The sequence below is a fragment of the Oncorhynchus keta genome, chromosome 19, assembly GCF_023373465.1.
Source record: "Oncorhynchus keta strain PuntledgeMale-10-30-2019 chromosome 19, Oket_V2, whole genome shotgun sequence".
Taxonomy (NCBI): domain Eukaryota; kingdom Metazoa; phylum Chordata; class Actinopteri; order Salmoniformes; family Salmonidae; genus Oncorhynchus; species Oncorhynchus keta.
This window is the reverse complement of record NC_068439.1, coordinates 75,469,892-75,475,867: the sequence shown is the minus strand read 5'-3', so window position 1 is coordinate 75,475,867 and position 5,976 is coordinate 75,469,892.

Sequence of the window (5,976 nt, the reverse complement as noted above, 5' to 3'; positions counted from 1 at the left end):
TTAGTATGATAAGTCATAAATCCAATTTGTGCTATACTGTATATTATACATTTGTTGTGCTTAAGATCCGGTACTTTAGTTTACACCACTGCCGATAGCATCCAAACACCATGTTGCAGCCTGCATAAACATGATATGCGTTGGCCAACTGAGAACCGATCTCCTCATTGACACACCTCTGCTTACATCGCCAGGTAGGTAGTAAGTTAACAACTGTGACAAAGGTTGGGATCCCTTGTGCATGCGCTGGGTGTCTGAGTGATTATAGCCTGTTTAAAAGGCTCTAATTAATTAGCCATGAATGTGCACTGTTCAAAATATATCACCAGTCAACGTTGTTGTTAGCACTTGCCCCCAAAATAAAGTGTATTATCTGGGTTAACTTGATTGAGTTAACGAAAAGAGATCTAATATGAGTGTAATTCCAGATGAGAAATAGGACACTATTTCAAAGCATAGTACATGTAATGTTTGCTTAAGTACAAAATCTGTAGCCTTTAGAATGGTGAGTAACCTAGATAGCTCATTTAGAAAAACTGGATTGTCTTGTAACAATGGATCAACAACTGTCTTCATATGTTTCTTGTAAGCATTTTCCCATCCTTTCACTTCTGTATTTCATCACTAGGTGGAGACATTGGCCACTGCACATCACACCTTGAGTACTAGTATGGTCTAACACTGTATCTCCACCAGCTGAAGAGTTTGATCTGAAATGGTCTTCCCCATGCCCTATATGAACTTGTCCATTCCCTTTGGATTATTCTGAAGAAGGCCAAAACGTCAATCTTTTAAACTTGTCTAAGAAAACGAAAAAGAAAAAGATGAGCGAGCGTTGCGCCTTTTCCTGTCCAAATCAAAATCAAATCAAATGTATTTATATAGCCCTTCGTACATCAGCTGATATCTCAAAGTGCTGTACCGAAACCAAGCCTAAAACCCCAAACAGCAAGCAGTGCAGAAGCACGAAAAGAGACTTTTAGATTCCACCTCTAATCATGTTGGTTGGTTGAGCACCTTTGTCTTCTGTATCGTGGAAAACAACAGATGAGAAATGTGGAATGTGTTGAAGTGCCAGATAGAGGCTGAAGTGTGAGGTTGGGGTGGGATGCGGGCTTGCCACATGTTTCAGCGAACTTCAATGTGAAAGTAATCCCGATGATAAGTTGTGCGAGTTCATTAAAAGTTTTGACCACATGAAATCACATTCGACAACGCTTGACAATGATTCTAGCTAAGAATGAAACATTGTTTTCCCTGAGAAAATGCAATTCTGTTAAAACCTGTTGGTACTAGGGGGCAGTATTTTCATTTTGGGAAAAAAAAAACGTTCCCGTTTTAAATGGGATATTTTGTCAGGACAAGATGCTAGAATATGCATATACTTGACAGCTTTGGATAGAAAACACTCTGTAAAGATATGGTCTTTGAGTATAACAGAACTGATGTTGCAGGCGAAAGCCTGAAAAAAATCCAATCCGGAAGTGCCTCATGTTTTGAAAGCGCTGCGTTCCAATGAGTCCCTATTGAGCTGTGAATGTCCTATCAACGAGCTTACACTTTCTGCGTATTCCCCAAGGTGTCTATAGCATTGTGATGTAGTTTTACGCATTTATGTTGAAGAATAGCCGTAGGCGGCTACATTGCGTAAGTGGTCACATGATGGCTCCCAGGGTGACTCTCGAGTAAAAAACAGAGGTAGCCATTACTCCAATCGGTCCTACTGAAAAACTAATTGTCGAATAGATATTATACACAACGTTTGCCATGTTTCTGTCGATATTATGGAGCTAATTTGGAATATTTTTCGCAGTTTTCGTGACTGCAATTTCCGGGCGATTTCTCAGCCAAACGTGAAGAACAAATGGAGCTATTTCGCTGACAAAAATAATCTTTTTGGGAAAAAATGAACTTTGGCTATCTACCTGGGAGTCTCGTGAGTGAAAACATCCAAAGTTCATCAAAGGTAAACTATTTCATTTGATTGCTTTTCTGATTTTCGTGACAAGGTTGTCTTCTGCTAGCAAAGCATAATGCTATGCTAGTCTATGATAAACTTACACAAATGCTTGTCTAGGTTTGGCTGTAAAGAATATTTTGAAATCCTGAGATGACAGGGTGATTAACAAAAGGCTAAGCTGTGTTCCAATATATTTCACTTGTGATTTTCATGAATAGGAAGATTTTCTAGGAAGATTTGTGTCCGTTGCGTTATGCTAATTAGTGTCAGGCGATGATTACGCTCCCGGACCCGGGTTTGAGAGTCACAAGAAGTTGTCACAGTTGGAGGGATGATCAGGAATAAGGCCAACATTCAGTCAGATCAAGCGTTAATCGGTGTTATGATAATGATTGGTTGTACGGTGGTGGCTAGATGGAGTACAGCTCCATCTAGTTGTCTTGTTGGGATAACAGTTGTTAGTTCTCCTAACCTGCTGTGTTAGTTCTCCTAACCTGCTGCGTTAGTTCTCCTAACTAGCTTTTAGCTAGTTGAAAAGCGATGCAAATGTGCAAATTGTTTTGCTAGACGTCTGGCAAAACAAAACCCATATGCATCTGGTGGACATCCGGCATTTAGCTTTGTTCACAATACCCATAATCACTCCATTAAGATGTGCCAGATGTCATGCATATTAATGGAGACTTCCACTGAAAACGCAACGCCCACTTGCGGTTGAAGGCACCTTTGCAAAACGGACACATTTGTCCTTTACCTGAGATGTCTACAGAGTGTCAGGTAACACAGTCTCCTTTACACGTTGTCTACACAGAGTCAGGTTTTGCTGCTTCCCAGCTGTCTGTAGGTGAGGCCTCTTCTCTCTGCATCTGTCTGGGTTCTGCTGCTCCCCAGCTGCCTGTGGATGAGGTCTCTTCCCTCGGCATCTGTCTGGGTTCTGCTGCTCCCCAGCTGCCTGTGGATGAGGTCTCTTCCCTCGGCATCTGTCTGGGTTCTGCTGCTCCCCAGCTGCCTGTGGATGAGGTCTCTTCCCTCGGCATCTGTCTGGGTTCTGCTGCTCCCCAGCTGCCTGTGGATGAGGTCTCTTCCCTTGGCATCTGTCTGGGTTCTGCTGCTCCCCAGCTGCCTGTGGATGAGGTCTCTTCCCTCGGCATCTGTCTGGGTTCTGCTGCTCCCCAGCTGCCTGTGGATGAGGTCTCTTCCCTCGGCATCTGTCTGGGTTCTGCTGCTCCCCAGCTGCCTGTGGATGAGGTCTCTTCCCTCGGCATCTGTCTGGGTTCTGCTGCTCCCCAGCTGTATTTATCCACATTGTGCAATAAGTTAGTGAGAGCCTCAATAATAATATTTGTATTTATCCACATTGTGCAATAAGTTAGTGAGAGCCTCAATAATAATATTTGTATTTATCCACATTGTGCAATAAGTTAGTGAGAGCCTCAATAATAATATTTGTATTTATCCACATTGTGCAATAAGTTAGTGAGAGCCTCAATAATAATATTTGTATTTATCCACATTGTGCAATAAGTTAGTGAGAGCCTCAATAATAATATTTGTATTTATCCACATTGTGCAATAAGTTAGTGAGAGCCTCAATAATAATATTTGTATTTATCCACACATCCAGGAAAATTGGTTTCGGTTTCAGTCATGTCTTTGGTCACGTTAATCTCGAGTCATCTAGCTTTCAACCTAACCTTCATGAGTTTAAGGACCTGACATTGAAATGGGTTTAGAATATCTATTGAGGAAATGGAATGGATGTGAGAGGATCCAGGAGAGGAATGAGAATGGATCGGATAAAGCAGATGGCTGCAGATGAAGATTCCAGGGGGTGGACTTTAGAGCTTGGCTTGGAGTCGCAGGTAGACATACTCAGGCCGTGGTTGTCGGGCTGCTGTGGTGATGGCAATCCTCAAAAAGAGAACGCCAAGTTAGTCATACCCTGAAGAGGAAGGAAGCTGTTCTGTACTGCAGGCACTGAATAGTTGTCAATATAGTTGAAATAGTACAGGCATATGGACGACATGCCAATGGAGTGACCCAACCTTAGACCCCAGGAGAGCAAGCAGAAGAGAGTGTGGCAAAAACTCCAATGAAGGAAGAAAGACAATCCTATTTTTGTTGGTTGGGTAGGATTCCGTTTTTTTGAGGTAGATTGTGTCTGAAATGAGTGAGTTAAAGCAGGTTCCAGGCAAGGGGTGGCAACCACAGTCAACTGTCCGGAGAGAGGGAGAAGTAGTTTAGTGGACGAAAAGGGGCGCGAGGAATAGAACAATCATGGCTGGACAGACGGCATGCAATGCCAAGAAGCTGCTGGCATTTCTAGAGTGAGAAGAGGCCGGTCTGCAGGGTAATAGGATGAGGCCAATATAATAGTTCATTTGTAACAAACTGATGCAATCTGATACTGTGTGGCCTGCCGTCACATGGACTGTGACACACGTGAGTGACCCTGGACAAGTTCATGAAAATGGTATACTGACGTGTCCAACAGTTATCAATTACCCTTAACATGAATGAAAGGAATACTCAACGTACAAACGGACGCAGGTACGATATTATGACAAAATATTACAATTAACTTGCTAAGCAGAGAACTTAGCAAAGCTTCATAAGGCTCGTCTCGCACATTGTTGTACAACATGCACTACATAGCAAAATGTCACGGATCCCTCCGGAACATTCATTACGTACACCTGTCCCCTATTCCCACTGATTAGTACTTGTAAAAGTGTGCCCTTTGGTTTCCATTGGGATATTGAATATTGTTACAGTGTCTGTTGGAGAGTGTGAGTACCTGTGCTGTTTGTTTTGGACTTTCGTGCCATTGTGGATTGCGCAGATTACGGGTCTCGTCCCGTGTGTTAATCATTGTGCGCTTTTGTTTGGGTTTCAACCCTGTGTGTTGTATACAAAAACCCATATTACGCATTCCTGCGCCTGTCTCCCGATCCTTCATACCAACGTGACAAAAGAGGTTTAATTAAGTTGGGTGCCAGTCTTGATTGAGAGAGAGGACTGGTGTAGAGGTTGATTAGCAATGAGTTGCAGCTAATGCTTGTTGAGAAGCTGTGTTCAAGGCAACTAGTTAATATGGTTGCATTCAAGTCTGGTCCTCTCTCCTGATTTGTTTTTTTAAACCTTTTCTCTTAAATGGATTCTCCAGTACTTTTTAGCCAGTAGTTCTGAAAGTAGAGCTCACAAGCCTACAATTGGATACTACATCACATATGTGCAGATTTGTGCACCACATTCTCTCTCTGCTTTGGGTGTATCTTGTTAACTGACATTCTTATGGCGAGCGGCTGATGCTCATTGGTTGAACTTGAATTGCTAGGGGGCTGGCCCACGTGGGGAAAATGTATGGAAAAGGGTGCAGAACAGCTTCTGAAAAAATATTTGATTTGAAACTACGGATTTTGTGGCGAATTAAAAGGTAAGATGCATGTTTGAACTGCACATTGAGCTGCACTTCAGCCCAAAGTGGGAGGTTTAAAAAATACTTAGTAGTCGCCAAAGATCCAGAGCATGTCTTTAATCATTGACGGGAATGGAGGATTTCTTCTAGAGTCCCTACCACACTTTTCTGTGCGACATCCTCAATGTCTCAGGTCATTGAGGTGTTTTATTTACTTTTTATTTGTGGCTCCCGAAATGGCTCACTGAATAAATCAACACCTCCAATTTTACTATTCAGTATCCACTGAAGTCTCAAAGGACTGTTATGTGACAATAACAGTAATTGAGTTGGCAAGACAACAGCCTACAGATCTACATAACAAGAGAACCATTGTTTAAACTAAACTTGTACAAAAGCATTTTCATTCAAAATAAGGAGGAAATGGTTAAAGCACCGTCTAATTAATGTACTTAATGTCCTTAATTGTCCTATGTCAGAATGTGAGGCACGGCATGTTTCTTTATACTTCACAGCCCATATGTCACTCTAATCCATGTGTCAAACTCATTCCACGGAGGGAGGGACGATTGCCTGCGGGTTTAAATACTGGTCTACT